At 45.4% G+C, this 22,108-nt stretch overlaps 1 long non-coding RNA gene across 1 annotated transcript in view; it reads right to left on the bottom strand.

The window, feature by feature from the left end:
* Window positions 1-21,627: 21,627 nt before the first annotated feature.
* The window catches only part of LOC115524543, a 116,188-nt gene continuing 115,707 nt past the window's right edge, over window positions 21,628-22,108 (bottom strand). The window contains exon 5 of the long non-coding RNA XR_003972134.1: window positions 21,628-21,778. This is a non-coding gene — a long non-coding RNA (uncharacterized LOC115524543). The remainder of the gene's footprint in view (window positions 21,779-22,108) is intronic.

The raw sequence follows: 22,108 nt of genomic DNA, 5'->3' as shown, positions 1-22,108 counted from the left end.
AATGGGTTTGTGGATTAATTTCTCACTTTACCCCAGGACTCTTCAACTCTGATGGAAATAATATTATAACCCAAAGTAAAAGCCACTAATTGGTGTATTTTATATATAAGGTGAAAGGCGTTATGTAAAGCATGCCCAGCCTTCTGCCATGACTATCAGCTTCCTTTGGCAGGCAAACTGGTCCTCTTCCTGGCCACCTGTCATACCTGGGGGCCTTATCCAGCACGAGGTAGGACTGAGGGCAATTGCCAGCTCTCTGTTCTTGAACTGTTGGTGACAAACTTGTTGTGTCACTTGTGGAGACTTGCTCCCTCATCTTGGGGCTATTCTTCTTTGTTGTAATGTGGGTTTATCCTCTTGACCTTCCTTTCTGAAGTCCTATTGCTTTCAGCATTCTCTGAGCATCTAGCTGGAGACTCCAATCTCCCTACATAAAAATCGCTTCCTGTCCGTAATTTAAGAAACTCTCCGATTCTGAGTTCATCTCTGCCCTCTGGAGCCAATGGCAGACCCCTCTCTACAGCAACTGCCTTCTTGATTGAGACCCTGTTGAAATGCAGACAGCCAAAATCGACCTTTCCTGAATGAGTCAGTCTGACCTCTCTGGCTTCTCTTAGCTGTCTCTTTTAGCTGTCACCCAGAAGCCTTGGGTGCTGACAAACTGGAGAAAAGTAGTGTCTAAAACAACCACATTAAAATGCCTGTGCATGTCACTACTCCACCCCACCCCCCCTTCCCATCCCCCCTACATCCCTACCGCCACCCCCCCCCCTTGCATGTTTCATTGTGTGACAGTGGCCAGCAGCGATCTTTAACTTTTAAGAATTGGTGGAAGCTCTTTAATTAGGAACATTAAAAACCAGTAGAGATTCAACATCAAAAGGAAATAATGACAATTTTGAAATAATAACACTTCAAGTTGGAGCCCTTTCACAGTTCTGAAAGGCCGTGGGTATGTTCACATTTATTCTTTGACTTTTTTTAAACCTTTCATTATGATAATTCTCAAGCATACACAAAATACAGAGAGTAGTATACTGAATCCTTATGAGCCCAACATTCAGTTTCAACAATGATCAACTCAGGGTCAATCTTGCCTCATTTATAACACACACATATTTCTGTCCTACCCTCACTGGATTATTTTGAAGCAAATCCCAGATGCTATTATCATTTCACCCATAAATATTTCAGGCTATATCTCTAAATGATAAGATTTCTAAAAAATTACAACTAAAAACAGTTGAAATAATTCCTTAAATGCCATAAAATATCCCATTGGGGTTCAAAATTTCCTGAAATGTTTATAACACTGTTTTCATAGCTGCTTTTTTGAAACCAGGGTCTAAAAATTCCACCCCTTGCATTTGGTTGACACATTTCCAGGCTCATAATCCACAGCCCCCTCCCTCTTTTCTTTTCTTTTTGCAATTTATTTGTTGAAGACACCAGGTTATTTATCCTGTAGAGTTTCCCACTGTCTGGGTTTTGCTAATTTTATTTCCATGCTATTGTATAAGACGTTCCTCTGCCCCCTCTTTTCTGTAAACTGAAGGCTGAATTTAGAGGTGGGAGCTGATTGAGGTTCCATTTTTTTTTTTTTTTTTTTTTTCTGTAGACACTTTATTGATTGTGTTGCGTGCTCTCTTCAGGAAGTACATCATCATTGTTTCTCTTTTGGTCATTTTAGCCGCCATCATTTATTCTTGAAAAGTAAATGTATCCCATTTTTTTTCTGGGGTGATGGTATACCCACTTTCAAATATTTATATAACACACCTCCAAGTTTTATTGTGGTCTTAGCCCATTTTCATTTCCATTAGTGATACTACATTCAAGCATCAGCTTCCAAAATTCCCATTAATCTCAGTACTGCGCCATTTATTCTGCAATAATTTATTTATTCTGCAATGTGGTGGTTACTCTTGCTCTGATTCTTCCTTCCTCCACCTCCTGTCCAGCCCCACTTCCTCCAGGAGGGGGATAGGAATACCTTGATGGTGCATTTGGTATTTTATAGCAATTCTTTCAGAGTATTGTCTTGTTCTAACAGCATTTTCTTCTGCCTATCCCATAGTGCCTTATCTCCTGGGCCATTAACCTCTCTTCCTCTTCTTTCTCATTCTTACTTTTGCGGGTACATGGTATTCGCTGTACATGAATATATTTCATTTCCTTGCAGCTGCTAGCTAAAGTCTCACAGATTGGAGGTCCTCACTCAGCCTTCTCTCTTGTCTCCAGGTTCTTACCTAATCCAGGAGACACCGAGCACTCCCTTGTTTGAAACACCATTTCTCTTCCAGGCACCTCTTTCTCCTGGTTTACCCCAGCCTCTCATATTACTCCTCCTTAACCTCCGTCTATGTCACCTCTTCCTCCACCCATGCCTGAAACGTGAGCGCTGCCCAGGGTTTTGTCTTTGGCCCTCTCCCTTCACGTGATGCTGATCCACCCCCATGGCTTCAACCACCAACACAGGAGGATGACTCCCAATTCCAGAACGTCAACCGAGGCTTCTGTCTCTACTTAGCTCTAGGATTGCATATCCACCTGTTACCTAGAAATCACTCCCAGATAATTCCTCAGTAGGTACAGAGCAGAACCCATTATCTTCCATTTGCAGCTGGCCATCCTCCTGGGCCCCAAACCGGTCTTACCTCACTCGCCAACCCTGTGAATTGCACCGCTATCAACCACAATCATCAGATCAGAAACCTGGGCCCCTCCTAAGTGCCTTCTTCCATCAGGTCTGACCCATGACTGCTTATGCTGACTGCTCTTTTTCTTGCCTAGTTTGCTGGCCTCCTTCCTGATTTGTGCCCCTTCTATCCATCTTTCACTCTGCTACCAAAATAATCTTTCTGAAACACAAATCTGAGTTACGGCACTTTCCCGTTTAAAGTCCAAACTCCTTGACGGGACAGTCTTCGTTCAGGCTTTGGCCGCTGTCTTTCTACGCCCCACTAAGCACACCCCAATGATCAAATGCAGTAACACATGTTTGTTTCCTAAATAGTGCCTGGTTCAATATACAGCAACTATTTTCAATTTTTGCACAAGATATTTGCTCCTCCTCTTATGTCACATGCCGTTTCGTGCTGTCACATCTTTATACATGCTCTCTCATTTTCCCCACCCCTGCCTGGCCTCCTCCTCCTCCACCTAGAGAGCTCTTACTTATCTTTGAAGCCTTAGCTCAAGCCTACTTACCTCAAGAAGCCTTTTGTTGAAAGCATATGCAACTAAACACCTCTTCTCTGTGCTTCTAAATGTCCCTCCGTTACTTCTGTCATGGTCCCTACATAGTTTAGTGCTGGGTTACTGGCCCCACAGATTGTAAGCAATGGGTGGTAGGTCTTGGGGTTCAATATTTGTACTCCCCAATAATAGACACAGTGTCTGGCCTGTTGTGGGTGTTCAAGGAAGGCAAAAATAAATGCAGCCTGGTCATTTCTACCTCTATACACGCATGGTGAGTTTAGGCCCTCATTGTCTCTACCTGGATAGCCATAATTACTTCGAAGCTGATTTTCGTGATTTCAGTCTCCATCGTGGTCAATTCATCTCCCAGCCCTGATCCTACCATTTCCCTCCTTAAGAGTCCACAATCCTACAATTCCAATATGACCCTTCAGTAGGGCAGGTGCCCGTTGACATTTGGGATTGTTGTACCATGGATATAAATGGGATGGAGGCAGAAAACTGGTTGAGAAACACACAGCCATCCAGACTTTCATCTTTTCACCTGAACCAAAGTGCCCTGGGGTCTCCGGCATTCAAGTCTTTGCTAAGAAGGCATGTGATGAAGTCTGGAATTCTTTCCTTCACACAATCTTCATTCTTCAGGATCCATCTGAAATGCCACTTTGTGAAGTCCTCCCAGACTTTCTGTGCATCCCCACTCCCCACCCCCCACCCCCCGCCCCCGGCATGTTTTGACTCCCACCACTCCTTTACTTAAGGTCCAGACTCCTGTTTTAGTGAGTGCGTTTTAAATTTGTCCCACTCTGCATCATGTCACACAGTGAGGGGTTGATAGCACTCTCCGACACTGGTGCATAAAATCCTTAATGAAGATATAAGGCATTTATCTTATTCATTTTTGTAGCATTATCCCTTCCCGCTCCCTCCTCCAGCCCCACCACCCAGAACAGTTCTTGATGGTCAATATTTGCATAATCCAATTTGCATTTTTCTCGGTAAAAGTGGTTCTTCTCCTATAGCCCACAGTTACTGGAAACCACCACTCCCTCCATGGGTGAATGCTAATTCCCCGAATCTCTTACTTCTCCTTTTCTATCCACAGTGGACCCTTGGCCTCATCTTACCTTGAAACACAAGGTAAGAACCACATTCTTCACATTTCCTTCCGCCAGAACTTTCCTTTGCTGGGAAAGAAACATTCTACCCTAATCTTTTTTGGAAATACAATATCTTAGCATGCTCAAGATTTCTTCCATCTCATTCTCCTCTATGCTTCAGATGTCACATCTGTTTCCTTTAAGAGGCCAAGCATACCCAGCATAGCCTGCTTTTGTATTTTGAGCCATTAATGCCTCTTCATTTCTGCCTCCCACCCACTCTGGAACACCATTGCTTCTTTTTTTAGATCTTGACTTTTTAAAACTGCTTAACCCCATCCATCCATTCTTTTTCCTTTTTTTTTTTTTTGAGCGAGAGAGAGCAAGAGAGAGAGCACATGCACACCAGTGGGGGAAGGGCAGAGAGAGAGAGCAGGTTCCATGTTCAGCACCGAGTCCATGGTGGGGGGTGGGGGGTGGGGTCTATCCTAAGACCCAGGGATCATGACCTGAGCTGAAATCAAGAGTTGGACGTTTAACCGACCGAGCCACCCAGGGGCTCCTTCCATCCATTCTTATGTTGTCTTCTCAACGGAAGAATGGGAAACATTAAAAAAGCCTTGTGCAGATAAAGCCCTGGCTCCAATATTCCAGCCTCCTTCACCAGAACTCAAGTGTCATTGCGCCCTTAATCACATTTATTTTATTGTATCCATAAAGCAATAAATATCCATAAAATATTTCAATCCACACACTGTGCAAACAGTAGGCTGCAGCCAGCTCTAACTAATGAAGATTAAAAACTGGTTCCCAGGCTATTTGATGTAGTGGGTTTGGGTTGCAGAGGGCATTTCTCCTCTACTTTTCTTGTCCTCTCACCTTGCTAAGTGTCTCTCTGTTGTCTGGGCTTTTCCCACTCTGCTTTTGCCTTGTGCTTCCTATCCATTTGGATTCTAGTTGGGACCTTCTTTTCCCTTTTGTTTTCTTTAAAATGCTTCTGCCTTACACATCTCAGTCTGAACTGATGGGAATTGTCTCCAGTGTCTTCTCTGCATGTTCACTGAGATTTCATGTAGTCCACTTACTGCCATATGTCTGCAGAGAGAGTACAGCATGGGGGTCACATGTCCTGTCTGGGGCATCAGCCTCCACTTGGATGCTCTGCCCTGCCACTTTCTAGTTGTGTCATCATGGACAAGTTGTTTAACATCTCTGAGCCCTGATTTCCTCATGGAGCAGGGATAATAGGACTACTTAGTTCATAATGAACATTAACATTAGCAGTCATTATCAGGGGCTCTTTGGCTCCAACTAGATTAGAAAACATGAGTCTTTCTTGCAGCATTTGCATGCTGCGTATGTTCTTATGTTCCTCCCCCACCATCACTATCACTATTTTTAAAACGTGTGTGTATGTGTGTGTGTGTGTGTGTGTGTGTGTGTGTCTGTTTGTCAGTGGGGTGTCTCTGCCAAATAAAAAATAGCAGTTTGTAAATTCATCTCTATCTTGAAGCACTTGACCCTAGGACTAGGGGGTCTGAGAGGTCTCTGGGCCTATCCTTAGGCTTTGGAGCCACAAAGCATGAAGGATGCCTTTGGAATTTGTGTTTGGTTTGCTAAGGTCCCCCTGAGAGTAGAGTGGGCCACTTTCATACCCATGAGCAGCAGGATTTGAGGTGGGGTGGAAAGATCCAGAACTCTTCTCCCTCTGTCAGGTGTCATCAGTCCTTCAGGAATAAACAAGAGCTCTAACGTCCAGGGGAATCCCATTATCCATTAAAGCTTTCATAACTGGGTCCAAAATAAGCACAAAACCAGGGCAACGAGCAGCCTCGGCCCATTTTCCAAGGGCCAGGATGCTAGATCTTCAATTCGGACAGGAAAAACGAACAAACAAATAAAAAACAACTCAGAAGGTTGGGTGACCTGCCATATTAGCTGTGTGACTCTAGGCAAATAAGTTGCTCTCTCTGGCCCTTGGTTTCCTGATCTAGAAGCAGAGGGCTGGATATTGATGAGGAGGCTGTGTCAATGGATTACTAAGATCTGTTCCATCATGACCAGTTTGTGATTCTTTCTATAAAGCAGGTCTTCATCAGCCAGGCCAGTCACGTGCCCATCCTCAAAGGCATCCATACCTATCCCGGATTTTCCAGTATAGCAATGGTTTCTCTAATTCTCAAAGCATATGCACAATTTTTACGGCAGCAAACACTGCCAATTTGAGAGTGGCTTCTGTTCATTGACAATAATGGTGGCCGATTTGCTTGATGGGTTCAGTGGTGGCTCTCCGGGTCAGGGCCCACTGGAAGGCTGTGATGCTACCCATACCTTCATCCCCAGCAGCTGGCTGAGCCCGGCTTAGGAGCCAAACTTTTTACTTCTTTTTTTTTTTTTTTTTTAATTTTTTTTTTAACGTTTTATTTATTTTTGAGACAGAGAGAGATAGAGCATGAACAGGGGAGGGTCAGAGAGAGAGGGAGACACAGAATCTGAAGCAGGCTCCAGGCTCTGAGCTGTCAGCTCAGAGCCCGACGCGGGGCTCGAACTCACGGAGCGCGAGATAGTGACCTGGCTGAAGTCGGACGCTTAACCGACTGCGCCACCCAGGCGCCCCAAGCTTTTTACTTCTTGAGCCAGCACTTATGTGGCACTTACAGTATACCAAGTGCCATTCTAACACTATGCAAATATCAACTCATTTACCGTTCGTAACTGTATGAATTGAGGATTTTTATTGTTCCCACTAGACAAATGGGAAGCTGAGGCACAGAGAGGCTAAGTGACCCAAGTCATAGAGCCAGTAAGTAGCCAATCTAGCTTTTAAACCTACATTAAGCTGCTGCTGTCAGCTCCAGGCACATGAGAGGGAGCCATAAGGATTGCTGGACGCTCAGCTCTGGCTCTTGGTCTGTATTTCTTCCCAACTTTACTGTCTTCAGTTTCTAAGGGCCAATCACGATGAATCTCTCAGCAGACCTCCAGATTTCAACCTATAAGCAGCTGTGGTACAGTGGAAGACTGTCATTCTTATAGTCAAAACACGTGGGTCCCATCCCCACTCTACCTTTTACTGGTTCTGTGACTTCCCATCACCTGCCTCTCCCAGTTCATTTTAAAATAAGGCTATTCGTACCTGCTCAGCAACAGAGAGAAAATCAAGTGAGACCACAAATGGTGAAGTATCTTAAAAACAATAAGAAGTGAAATAGAAATGAAGGGATAATTGTGACCCTTACATGTCATGGTCACTTAATTACACATTTGTTGACTTGATCACAGACAAGAAGCAACACAAAAATTAGGAGAGGATACTGACGCATGAAGGCATCTAGTAGGCAGTGGTTGCCCTAGCTAGGTTTGCAATAGGGAAACTGAAACCATTATTTCCCTAAGCCCCGTGTACCTTTAAAATGATCCGCTCTAAACAAGCACATTTTCCCCCAAGAAGCTCGCAAGCTGGGTCCTCTGGAACCCTCGTGCGTGTGTCCAATAGAGCCAGGTGACGGGTTGGGCCGAACCACAGGCCTGGGCTCTGGGGATGAGTGGTGGAGGAAGCTGCTGGGTGTGGTTAGGAGGGACGTCTGTGTCTACTGAGGGCAGCAATTCCTCCAAGCTGTCCTGTGAGCTTGGTGACAAGGACCCAAACTGATGCTAACCAGAGCCAGTTTTAGGTAAATCTAAATTTTTTTTTAAATTTTCAATGTTTATTTATTTTTGACAGAGAGAGAGAGAGAGAGAGACAGAGAGACAGAGCATGAGCGGGGGAGGGGCAGAGAGACAGGGAGACACAGAATCCGAAGCAGGCTCCAGGCTCTGAGCTGTCAGCACAGAGCCCGACGTGGGGCTTGAACCCACGAACTGCGAGATCATGACCTGAGCTGAAGTCGGACGCTCAACCGACTGAGCCACCCAGGCGCCCCAAGTTTTAGCTAAACCTAAAGAAGAGACTTAAAAGGCTTACTTTTTAAAGTCCCTACAAATGGAAGCTTGAAATCAGTAGCCCATAACGCCACCCCGGTCTGCAGGTAACACCACCAGGTGGGCCCTACTGGTGATAATGGTAAGCGCTCCCGCCATTGCCAGGCACCGGGCGAGGGCCCGGGGTTTGCTGAGCCTCTCCGTTCTAGCACGGCTTAGCTCTATTGACTTGAAAGGATTACTGAGCCTCTGAGCATAAGCAGTGTCCCCTTTCCAGTGAAAAATAAATTTTTTTCAATAACAAAATAAACAGGCCCTGCTGGCTTGAGGAGTCCCTGTGGGCTTCCAGGAACCAACATTCCCCGACTCTCATTCATTTTCGAGAGCGAAGCACAGCCTGCGTGCAATAGCGTTGACTTGTTTAGACACCATCTGGTCTGTGTCCAGTGAGCAGGAATGGGACCACTCGGGCAACAAGGGCTACTGAGAAACTGCCTGTGGCTGATGAGGGAAGAAACATGACCACACATACATTCAAGGAAGAGAAAGTGTGGGCTCGAGGTGAGAAATGTAGAGTCAGCATCACTGAATACCCAGATGTTTTTATAGGGGTGGGGGGTGGTTGAAAGGGGAAAAAAAATTTACCCAAAACTCCCCACAGGCCCAGACAAAGCCACAATGTGTTCCCATTTACCGCCAGCCTGATAGTCACACCCTTCGTGTCTTTTACAGTCAAGGCTGGAGCTCAGCGAGTGGAAGGCACTTCCTATAAACAAAGGCCAGCAGAGATCACATTGCCTTCCATCTCCTCTTCCCCCCTCTGCAGAGCTAGGAGGTCAAACAACTGCTTAACCTCTTGTGTTAATTAACATTTTGGCTCCCTTTTGCATACTAAGAGCCAGAGATAAACGATACATGAATCTGTCATTGGAACTGGTGAAGGAAAGCTTGTGAGCAGAAAGCGGGCTGCTCGGTGTCACAGCCACCCGCCCCCAAAGCGGGCTCTGTGCAAACTGAGGCCAGGGCCGGTTCCGCCTCCCAGGCTGCAAGGTTTGGCTCTCTCCACGGAACACAGCATCCTCTCTGCCCGCCCCGCCCAGAGCAAGGGCTGCAGTTCTTGGAAGACGGTGTTCTGTGTGGAAGATGGCGGGACTCAGAGTTCTAACCCACAGCCCAACTGTGGGAAGAGAACCTCATGCCCATTCTGGACCCTTGCCTTCTCTCCTAGCCTTTGGTCCCCGGGAGGGAGCCCTCTTACTCCTCTCTCCTTCCTGTTTATTTTCCGTACTGTCCTCCTAACCCCCAAGGTTTGGCTCCGGTCCCCCTCGGCTTCCCCCATGTGAGCCCCTCATGTTCTCACTGGCCTCCAAACCTGAAACTCTGAGGGACAGGGCCCTTCCTTGGGCCTTACAGATCACTGCTTGGCACCTGTAGTTGTCTCCTTTGTTATTCTCCTCTCACTGGGGGAAAAAGATTTCTTTCCTAAAGCATTACCCTCCTTCCCTGTCCACTAGTGTGTAAGGTCCGTGAGGCAGCTACTGAAAAGCACGGCTTTCATATATCTGCCACCGCCTATAAGATAGCACAGTTTTTAAAAAGTTGAATACCTGCTCAATCAAATGTGAGCTGGCCACATTCTCTGTCTCTCTCAAGGCCGAGCTTGGGTCCTGCGGCGCCCATGTGTGGCCCTGCCTCCATCCAACCAGCACGTCCATATTTCAGGCTGTGGTCAGCCCGCACTTTACCTTTTGTCCCACCTTTCTTACAGCTTCTCACTGGAGAAAGGGTCCTCGGGGGTCTTTTCTCCACCTCTCCAGCCACCCATGGACTCCACAGGAACTGGTCACCCTATTGCTGCTTATAATTCGTCTCATGAGGTATGGGATTTTGTGGTGACGACGGTTTTCTGTGTGTGTATAAATTTTGTGTCCTTCAGAAGACTGCATGGCAGTAGCTGTCGATCTACAGCATGTGTAAGTATCACTTGGACACTCAGCGAAACATAGATTCTGTCTGCCACCTGCAGAGACTTTAGGAGATCAATGGCTGGAGTTGAGCCTGGGAACCTAGCTCGGAGTCAGTCACTCTCAAGCTAACTCAGGGCAGACCAGGTCTTCAACTGCTTTTGTGTCATCCATGGTGCCAGACAGAGCTGAGTCTGGGCAAGGTGACTGCTCACAGAGCCACCAGCTGATTGATTACAACGAAGTGGGATTCCCATCCCAAACCAGTCTTCTATCTTCCACTATAGGGTTAAGAATTTTCACCTGGGCCCCTCTGCATTAAATGACCTCCACAAAACACATCAGGAAAATCCCTTAAATTCCAAGCTGACTGAGAGATTCCAGGGATAGTTAGAAAATACTTCTCCCTTCTCTACTGAGAGCCAGTAAGAACAATAGTTGGCTCTCAGCCCACACGGCAAATATCATCCTACCGGGTTCTCAGCAATTTTTCACTCTTTTACTACAACATCTATGAAAATAGAACTTTTCTGAAATAGAATTCCAAGTCTAAAAGAGAAAATTTTATGATACCTGGAGGCAAACTCTTCAGATGTTTTGAGTTAATTTGGCATGGCTGAAAGAATTTTTACATTTGCAAAAATATCAAAGTTCATTTTCTGCCTCCAGAGTTTTCAAACTGTAATGAATCTGGCATGAACAATGGACACCATTTCTCAATATGTGACTTTTGTGACGGCTAAAAAAAAAAAAAACCCCTACAACAAAAAACAAACAAAAAACCCCGAAAGAAATGGAGTGTGAACGAATAGAGTAACAGATTTCAGCATCACAAAATGCTGAAACTAAAGCAATGCTAGTCATTTCTCCTTGTCCGGACCCAACTTTTACAGCTGAGAAAACTAAGGCTTTCTCTGAGACACCTAAATAGTAACAGAACAACAATAGAAGCCACAGTTCTCAAAGACTACTTTGCCCCAGGTGGGAATTTCAGTAAAGTATAAATGAAGTGCACATAGGACGATGTAACACAATACTTTTAGGGGAGCAAAATGTTCTGTGAATGCGAGGTGTCCGTAGAGGGGGATGGGGCAGGAAGAATGATAGATTGGGAGACAGGAGGCAGGGGTTCAATGTCCCATCTTGGCCATACTGCAATTTCAGAACCGTGGGTGAGTCATGACTGAGGCTTAGTGTTTTCATCTGAAAAATCAAGGCAGTAACTTGGTGGATGTTAAAGCTGAAGGGAAGGAAACGAAAGGGATTCTGAACTCCCAGATCCTGTTGTGTCTGTGATACGACATGTATGGAGTTGCATCCGGATGGTCTGCTTAGAGGTAAGTCTTCAGGCTCCCTTAGCTGATAGTTCCTTCAGCCTCACCACCAAAGTATAATCCAATTTTTGACCCTGGTTCTCTATGGCCCTTTCGTCTTCTCTGATCCCATCCTGCCACCAAAAGGAGTGCCCCTTGGCCCAGGGATGCCCATCTGCATTCTGGATCCAGAAGAACAGAAAGACAAGCCAATTTCTTGCATTTCTGTCTCCCAGGACCCACACAGTTCCCTGGCCTATGGCAGGTCCTTAATGCTTATCAAACTGTACTGAAAGGAAGAGAATAAAATGAAAAGGAATCGAGTTGAATTTTGTAAAAACGAATTCTACTTCTTCCCTCTCCAAACTGGTTCGCCTTAAAAGACAAGACTGAACTAAGAGGTGTTTATCTGAGGAGATACAGATTTAAAGAAAACAGTGAGTTCTACCTATTGCCGACAAGTGGGAAAGATTTTTTTTCTATTTTTTTTTAAGTGGTCTCTTTTCAGATCTGCTGTCTACTTTTCCCAGGAAAAAAACGGTCCTTTCTTCTAGGAGGAAGTGTATAGGTCTATGTGGGAGGATGGTGTTGATTTGTCACAAGATTTTGTTTGCAAGCTCTCATTATGGGCAAAATTATCATTATTTCTCTTTGGTGGCTCTGAAGTTTTTCTAAGAGTCATGGTGGGGAGACTCCTAGAAAAAGCAGACAGTAACTCAAAGTAATCATTTTTTTTTGGTTTGCTTTTATTGTCTAGTCTAAGAACTGTGGCTCTTGCCACAGTCCTGTCTGTGGGTTTGGGGGCTCTCCCCAGCAGGAGGTTCTCACTTAAACAGCACCTCGTTACAAACCTAGCTCAGCAAAACCTCCAACAGCAGGTACAAGACACTAAATATGCCTGAGTCAAAGATGTATTAACACAAGGCTTCATCAGCTTTGCAGGTTAGACTGTTTACCATGGCAAGAGCCAGGTATAAGGGGGTGGTCTCTCCTTGGAGAGTTCAAGTCTTTGCCTGTGGAGGGACTACCCCCACCCCTTACTGGATACATGGGATGTTTGGAATGTCATGAAATGCCCTGCATACTGGCCATCCTCCCGGCATCCCTGGGATAGAGTCTTCCTTCTGTCCCTATGGAGCAGCCTCGACAACTTTCACCTATTCTCTCTCCTCCAACCACAAGAGAACAAGGCTGCATTAGGAAAGGAAGACTAAACCACTGTCTGAAAACACATGAACACACATTTTTATCTTACCTAGGAGCTACTAGAAGGCAGGAGAGTGACATCTGAAAAAGATTGCTTTGGCTACTCTGTGTAATGACTGCGAAGACTGTATATGTCTTCTTAAAAGCATTGGATATTTGTACAGAATGTTAGAGTTGACAAAATTGTTTTCACAGGCATTGTCTCAGTTGATGGTGGCACCCCATGACTCAAGAGGATTGCTGCCCTTGTTTTAGGGATGAGAAAACAGCAGCTCAGAGAAGGTCTTTAACCGCCCCCCCCCCCAGCCCTCCAGCAATTATGTAGAACAGGCAGCTGACAAACACTGATAAATCAGATCAGCTCACTGCCGTCCTCAGCAACACGTGAGGGAAGGAAACAAACTCTGAGCCCCTGTGGGTCAGGCAGGGGCTGGATATTCCACATTTTCTCCGAGTTCCCCCAACTCAGACTCCCTGGGTCCAAATCCCAGCTCCAATACTTACTAGCAGCATGGCCTTGTAGGCCAGTCATATGCTCGCTCAGCCTGTGTCTCAGTCTTCTCACATGTGACACGAAGGTAACAATATGCCCTCCTTACAGTGTCGTGAGGTTTAAAGCAGGCAGTCCACTAAAACACATAGCCCTGTGTTAAGTAAGGACGCCTTGCACATTACCAACTATCACCATTGTTACTGCCCCTTGCTTCACACAGGAAAGAAGAATGCTCGTGATGATGAAGCGGGAACATTACTGAGATTAGAACTTAAGTTTGACTCCAAAGATCTTATTTTCTGCTGCCTTCAGGTACCTGTTTACTTCCTCCTTTCTGCTCTTTTTCATCCTCCTGGACCCTTCCTCCATTGTCCTGATCCTGGGCCGCCTGCATCAGAATAATCACTATGGACATTCTCCCTTCCTCCCCTATGGACGGAATCAGAAGTTCTGAGGCCAGGACCCAGAAATCTGCATTTTTTCACAAACAGCACAGGTGACTCTTTTGCGCCCTGAGGAAGTGAAGAACCACTGACCCAGAGGGCCCACTGCAGCAGCTGTTGCTCCCCAGCCCCCCTTCACCTCCCCCTTCACCCAGGAAGTGCTCCAAATCTGTGTTGCTGTAAACCCTCCCTCCCCTGCACAGTCCCCATCTGCGTTTTCATGATTAGCAATGATTAACAATACAAGGCTGATGCCAGCTCTCTCTGTGGTGGCTGGTCATTCGATCCACTTTGAATAATGGCTTTCTTGAAGTGACGGCTTATTTTGCCTCCAAGTCAGACAGGTAGGGCATAGAGAAGGGAAGAGGAGAGGCAGAGAGAGGGTCAGGTGATCTCCATTCCATGCACAAGATCCACCATGCACAAAAATACAACAATTACCCGCCTAGAAAATCTCAAAGGGTACCAGGGTCCAGCCTACAAAAATGAGATAACACAACAAGGCAGGCCAGCACCAAAGAGGAGAAACTAAATTAGTATTTGCATTAGAGTTTTATCTTATCTCACAAGCACAGCAGATGCCTTCCAGCACAAGGAGGCCAGGAGGCCAGGTGTCATTTACCACATGCTTTCACTTATTCCTACTTTGCAAATAATTGTCAACCCTCTCCACCCCATCCATGCCGTCCACCAAAAAGCTTTTACCAAAGACCTTCAGAGAATACCATGGAGCCTCAAAATATAACCTTAAGGCAAACAACATTTCTGTTTTCTTAGGTAATTTTTTTTTCCCAAATGTCTTCTTAACTAGACTTAATGTCCAGTTGTGTAAACAGCTGAAGATATCCTAATTCCTGAGAGGATGTCAAAGATTCATACTCGAGTGGGGAAGATATGGAGGGTGTGGGGAAGAATGGAAGGAAAACTAGCATTAACTATTAAACACGGACAAGGTTTTAAAAATTACATACCATTTGGCACTTCTCATCTCCAAAGTATGCTGCCCCCATTAAAGGCAAGGAAAGGCAAGCTTCTCACCATGGCAAATTGGCCTAATTATGCTTTCTCTCTCCTAAACCGGGAAGGGTTTGCATGCACTGGTTTAAAAACACGCTTCCTATGAGTGACCGCCTTTGCTCTGGATGGGAATGCAGTTACCCTATCCGCACCGGTTTGATGCGGTCTCTCATTTTACAAACTGGACTTGGAACCACTTAACAAAAGGCAATAAGCAAATGCATGTGGAAAATATGCAAGTCAGCTCTCCAGGCCAGAGTCCCGGGCATGTTCTTAGAACAGAAACCCTGCTCTCAGCTTTATTTTGCTGCAGGAGCTTGGGGCAGGTCAGTGGTTCAGGGTCTGCGTGTTGAAGGCAAGGTTGGAAATAAAGACGTTCCTGATGTGCCTCACCCTCCACAAACAGGTAGGCGTGGGTTTACCCACCATATTTTCCATATCATTGAATTTCTGCTACAGGTTTCGTATTGCTATTGCAACTTATCGTCACCCAATGATTTGGGTGGCGGGTATTTGGATCTGGGGCTGGGAGGTCTAGTTGCTGCAATCACAGGGCTGTCCTCCTGGCACTTGGAGCTCAGGTGAGGATCGCCCACGTCAGTCATGCCCAACAGCCCCTCTTAGACCCTGGGGAGTCACCTAATGTCAGAGACCAAAATATCCGGGTACCATCTAGTCCAACTTCCTCATTTTACAGATGGGCAAACTGAGGCCCAATGGTCTGGTGTCACTATGACGTGGTGAGTTGATGGCTACACAAAGGCATGAATTTGGGTCCCGTGAATCTTAGTCCAAAAACTGCCATGTTGCTCTTTAAGTCTGAAAAGAATAGAGATAATATTAACACATTCTCTGAAGTCTTCATTACCTTAAAAAGGAGAGAGACAGAAAAGATAAAGATAAAGAAGGAAGCCATGTGTAAGAGTGAGCAGGGGGCAGAGAGGTCTGGGCTCAAGCTCTGAGAGGACGCACGACGTGGATCGGCCACGAAGTTGACGAGTGGACTCGGGATTTACCTAATGTTCTTGAGCCTTAATCCTCATCTTTAAAACAGAGACATAGTGCCTACTTCACAGAGTTGCGTTAGGATTAAAGGAGATAATACTCAGGTCCTGGCACACACAAAATGCTTAATAAATATTGGCTCTTGTTACATCCCCAGTGCAGACATCCAAGGACTTAAATAGACTGCCAAGGCATCTGTCCTGGGGGGCCTGTCCTTAAGCCAAACTTCCTCCTTGCCAACTCCTCTCTTCCGGTCCAGGACCCTGGCTGCCCACACCCTCCCTCTCATCCCTCCAAACAAGACAGTCATGACAATGTTAGTGCCCAGCTCCACGGGATCTTTCCAGAGGGGAGGCAACGTACTGACTAGAAACGAAGTTGCAAAAGGACATGGGATAAAGGGTGCTTTTAGCAAATAACAATGAGAAAGTTAGGAGAGTGACCTACAGGGTTCCTTGCATCTGTTATTACAATGCTGGGTTATGTAATAAAGCCTTTATGGTATAGGGAGTATAAAATACAATCACCAGCATGCCAGTCTCCATGGAAGTTGGAATGGCAGCAAAATGAATGCCCGTTACTCTTCTCTTCCCTTGCATAAGTCATCAGACACCCTGGCTTAGTGCATAAGGTTGGTTTTCTCCCCTCCAAGACCATTAAAACTGTCCCATAGAAGGTGATTTAAGTGGCATTCTGATCACTAGTTCTCTGCTCGGTTACTGTACAATGATAATTAATATTTATAAAGATGACCCTGATTTAACACATAAAGATCAAATTAATATTAATCAATATAAATAATATAAGTTAATATACATAGTATTAATTCAATACGGTTTTCAGGAGAAATGCGTTCGATCACGTTCTGAGTCTCCAAAAGTCGACCACATATTCATCACGCATGTTAACCAGAACACCCTATTTTCTGGCTATATCAGAAAATATAATTCACTCTTTTTCTTAAACTCCAGATTTGCAGTTTTCCTTTTGAGTCCCCATTTATCTTCTTACGAAACATGCGCCCGAGAGGACGACAGGATAACATTTTCTCAAGACAATGTTTGTTTTTGCAGAGTGTGTCCCTGATACTGGATACCACCCGGCTGCTGGAGACCCTTGGGCTCAGAGTCTGAGGCTCTGACGTTGCAATTCAAACCCCAAAGCGCAGCGGATTTTCATCTGGGTTTCAGAGGAGGCATTATCTTCACTTTGTTTCTGGACACTGGAGCTGAACCCCCTCCCCCAGAGATAAGAACAAACAGAATGTGTTCTGTCTTCCCAAAGATGCTACATCAGCATGTATTTTCCACTTAAGGCTTTTAAGCATTTGACTTACACATTTATGAACACCCCCAGTGGACCGTTAGGGTTTGGTTTAATCCCCAAGAAAACTGGCATTAAAATAGACCTTTTCCCGGCAATAATAATCTCATTTACGATAAATTATTCTATTCTCAGTACCTTTGAGACACATGAGAGCTTTTATGTAATAAAGAAGCCATTTATTTCCGAATATTTTAATGCATGTTTCCATATTTTTCTCATTTTTAATGCAAGGGCCACCGACAGTATTGTAAGAGAATGTCTTTTAAAAGCAAATTTATGGCAAATGTTCCAGGGAAATGGACGGCAGCATGCATCATCGCACAGCTATACCACGAGAGGAACAGGACAGAGATGTTCTAATTCTCATTTATGTGCATAAAAGAGTAACCTCTACAGAGAAAGACAATGTTATTGAGTAAATTGATAAGATATGGAAGACCTCGATTCAATTTGGACTCCAACCTTTGATGTGCTATATGTACTCAGCTATTGCTATGTCTCATATGCCTGAAATACAGGAGGCAAAGGGACGGATGTTGGGGAAGATCGTGATGACCACCGAGGAAAAGAAAGTCAAGTCGGAGCCTTTATGTGTTAACTGGACAGAAACCTTGTTTTGAAAGGCCAGGGAATCAAGGAGCAGATAGGACGGGCCCTGCTAGAAGTTCGATTACCTTGATTTTCGAAACTTTCATTTCAGAACTACTCATCTGGGTGCCATCTGTCTGAAAAGCCACCAAGATGGCGATTCTCACTTGGGAAGGTGGTGGCAGGGTCTGGCTGCGGAGACGGTGTCAGAATCAAAATACACACGCCTCTGGTTCGGTGATTTTAATTTATGCTAGACTCCTGGAGTAGAAAAGCACTTTGAGGAATCTCAGATGTGCAATTCTGATATGCTTCCTGATTAAGAACCACTGCACTAGCGTAAGTGTGAGATTTACTTCAAGCACCATCGTATGTACTTATCAGAGACAAGAAAGTGAACCTTGGACATGAGCTGTACAGCACTTCTGGGATAAGAAGCCAACCCTCATGGGTAGACCTCCCACAGGAAATGTCTAAGGAGGCTGGGACCATGGGGACTGATGGCTCAGAGCTGCACTAATGGCAGCCAGTGGCACGTATAGCTGCGGAGCATTTGAAATGGGCCAGTGCAAATTAAGATGTGTTGTAAGAGTAAACTACGTATTAAAAGTTATTATTTTTTCAAATTTTTTTAACATTTGTTTATTTTTTGAGAGACAGACAGTGAGTGGGCAAGGGGAAATGAGAGAGACAGGGAGTCACAGATTCCAAAGCAGGCTCCAGGCTCTGTGCTGTCAGCACAGAGTCCGACAGGGTCTCAAACTCACAAACCGTGAGATCGTGACCCGAGTCGAAGTCAGACGCCCAACCAACTGAGCCACCCAGGCGCCCCAGAGATTTTAAAATTTAGTACAAATTAAAAAACATGTTATCGCATGAATAATTTTTTTAATAAAGCTTATTTTATTTTTGAAGGGACAGAGACAGTGCAAGTGGGAAGGGGCAGAGAGAGAGGGAGACAGAGAATCAATCCCATGCAGGCTCTGTGCTGCCAGCATAGAGCCTGACAGAGGGCTCGAACCCACAAAACCACGAGGTCATGAGCTGAGCCTAAACCAAGAGTTGGACACTTAACCGACCAGGCCAGCCAGGCGCCCCTAGTGAATAATTTTTTTTATATTAAGTATATGTTAATCTGATAACATTTTGGATATTGGGCTTAATAAAATATATTGTTAAAATTAATTCACCTCTTTCTTTTTTCCCTGTTCAAATGGGTGACCACTAGAAAAGTTAATGCTATATATATATATGAGGCTTGACCTTGGGGCTCTCATTATACTTCTGATAGGTGCACTGGTTCAGGCTGTTAGTCAAACCCAGTTCTGAAGTCTAGAAGAGGGGGGCGGGGGGACAACCAAAACTCTGATGTAAGGTGATAATCTGCTGTTACTCAGGACTTCACAAAGGTTCCACACCCTGCATGTGCACCGAGCCTCTGAGTTGCTGAATTTAAGTGGAGGCACTGTGAATCCCCTAGGCCTATACCAACGGCACAGGCTTTGACCAAGGGCCGCTGGGAAGAGCTGTCTCCTCTCCAAACAGACAGAAGAGCTGAGCCCTTGTGTGTCAAAAGAAGCGTGATAGAAAAGCAGGGAGTGCTCAAAAACCACATGAAGTGGCTTCAGGGAGCAGTGGTGTTAAAATGTGGAGAAGCGAAACAAAACTTGGAGAAATTAGGAATCAAAAGGGAATCTGTTTTTGCACTTTCTAACCTCAAGCTTTCAAAAACTGAACAGTAATTCTGTTAGTAGAAAAGTGGGTATTCTCTGCACCCTTCAGGACACCCAGTACTGTGCTAAGTGTTGACATGCATCAGCCTCTCTAATCCTATGAAAAGCACTATTAGGCAGTCACTGCTATTATCCTGTGGTACAAATGCAGAAGACAAGCCTTGGGGAGTCTAATGACATGCTAAGTTTTCACTTCTGCTAAGTGGCAGAACTGGGCTTGAAGCTGAGAGTCTAGGTCTACCCATGTAGACCATGGTCTCCACCAATGCACAGCTCAAAACACGACTCCAATCTCAGGAGGTTCGGGGGGCCTTGGGGAGAAGACAAGGGGTGGGGATATGTCCCAAACAAAGTCCCTGGAGTCATTTTCAGGACAATCCTGGGAGCAGGGACCATAAAGAAAGGTGATGAAGGCAAGTAGCCAGGAGTTGAGAGTCCCTGTTTGGGTGACTGAGCAAGAAATGAAAGTACAACATAGTCACTGAGGGTGTGGACTGTGGAGGCCACTACCGGGGTTTGAATCCCACTGTGACCCCTTCCTAAATGGCTATGCAAAGGCAGTTCCCCAAGCTTTAAGATGGGTTCATTCTAGGAGCTGCCTCAAAGAGCTGCAAGAATTAAATGAGATAGAGGTATGGAACGTGCCCAGTAAGCACACACAGTGAGTCCAACAATGGATATGGCTGTTCTTACCGCAGGGCGGTTTTAGGATAAAGCTCTTAAGCCTCGTTCCCCATTCACCCTTATCACTACTCGCTTCTGACAGGTATGGGGAGTCAAGTCAGCATGTTTAGAGTCATGAAACGTGGAAGTACTCAAGAGCAAGCCAGCTTTGCCCTGCTCCAGAGAGAAGAGGCACAAAAGAAAATTGCCATAAGCTTGTGCCTTCTTCCTCAGATGACAGAGTGTTGAGATACCTGAGGATACCTCCCGGATGCTTAACGGTGCAAAAGTTGGGCTCAGTTTGACCTCCCTTTGCCACAGTAAAGAAAGAGCCCTTTTCCCTGAGTGGGTGAAGCATCTTTCTAGGGAAGAGGACCCACCAGGTTCCCCAGGTCACCATGCTGTAGACACATCTCCATGGCCTGGCATAGCAGGGTGGGCCAGCAGTGTGCCCAGGAATGGCCTGTGTCAGAGGCCGGGTGGGCTGGGCCAGCACAAAGGGTGGAGGCAGGACTGAAGAGCCTATGCTCTTAGTGGTCAGGAAGTGGAATGGCCACAGCAGGCCACAGAGGAGAAAGATCTCGGGGAGCTTCTGGAGGCTTCTTAAGTAGGAACGCTTCCCACTTATAATTCAGGTAACCCAATTCCCTATCTTTGGAAGTCTTGCTTAGAAGCTAGAGATACTTAAGCATGGTTTTCCAAGACTTGGTGCATCTCCTAGGAGGTGTTCCTCTGAAGCTTAGGCCAAAATTTTATTATGGTCGGTGGAAGTGAAGGGAGCACTTCAGAATGAGAGCATTGACTGTTTCGTTGCATTACAGAGGAGTCAGGGGTGGTCCACCTTGGGTGGGAACTAAGGAGAAAGGGAGTCTGGGGCCAGACCTTGAAAGGTGGTCTCTCCTTCCTTCCTGTTTCTCTGTTAAAGAGTACATGTTACAGACAGCCTAGAGCAGAGAAGACTCTGAGCAGAGAAGGCCCCTGGATACTGCTGGCAAGGATTATACCATCTCATAAAGGAAGAGATTCTCTATCACAATGGGGAGTCTCAAATTAGTCAAAGACTTGGAATGGTTTCCTGATAAATGAAATATAATCAATTATGGTGACTTCTTTTGGGGATGTTAAATGTCTTGTTCCTTTCCCTTTGTTTTCTTTGGATTGCCACTGAGGTCAAGTGCAAAGTTGTTGATCTCACCACAATAGCCCAGAATACATGAGCACATCTGCAGCCCAGGATACAACAGCACTCCAGTGACCAGAGTGAAATGTGGTGCTAAGTGAACCAAGCAGAGAAGGAGACACATTCTGGCAATAATCTTTAGCCATTAGAAAGTGAGATATATATACACATATACATTTAAATGATATTTTAAAAAGAGATACGACAACACAAAATGTTGGAGCAACTTCAACTCTCATACGTGGCTGGTGGGAATGGAAATAAATATGAGCACTTTAGAAGACTATTTGGCAATATCTCCTAAGCTTAAATATGTAAATATCTTCTGTTCCAACAATTCCACTCCTACGAATAGACGAACAGAAATATGTACACATGTGCACCAAGACACATGTGTAAAAATGCTCACAGATTCAAAAAAGCCAATACACGAGCATCTCTTTTGCACAACCTCAAAATCCACTTGACCTTACCTTTGCTGACACAGGTGGTTTCACGCAGACTTTGGCTTCTTGTGGGTGAAATCAGTAATGCCGTGTCTAAGACCTGCACCACATACATTTGACTTCCTGCAACACAGCCTCTCTGCCTTGGGATTCCCTCGAAACTCTCACGCGTGCATAACCTGGAAGAAGAGAAGTTATACTGATGGGATCATCCTTGACCAACGGGGGGCAGGAGCCAATGGGCAATGAACAAATGTTTCCACTGCTGTTCTCCCTGGTGAGCGGTTCTGAAATGCGTTGCATACAGTCCCTCAAAAGACCCTGACAGGATTGAGCACCAGCCGACCATGGTAGTGGTTAACCTAGAAACACATCCAGAGGGGCCCTCCCTTCTTCCATTTCACTCTACCTGGCCTGCATACCAATTCTCAGGAAAACCATTCTCAAATGAAGTTTTCACAGGTAAACCTTTATCTCAGGCTCTCCTTTTGGGGGAACCTGGGCTAAGA

The sequence above is a fragment of the Lynx canadensis genome, chromosome A1 (assembly GCF_007474595.2).
Source record: "Lynx canadensis isolate LIC74 chromosome A1, mLynCan4.pri.v2, whole genome shotgun sequence".
NCBI lineage: Eukaryota > Metazoa > Chordata > Mammalia > Carnivora > Felidae > Lynx > Lynx canadensis.
The sequence above is the reverse complement of the archived record's forward strand: the minus strand, read 5'-3'. Positions and strand labels throughout refer to the sequence as shown.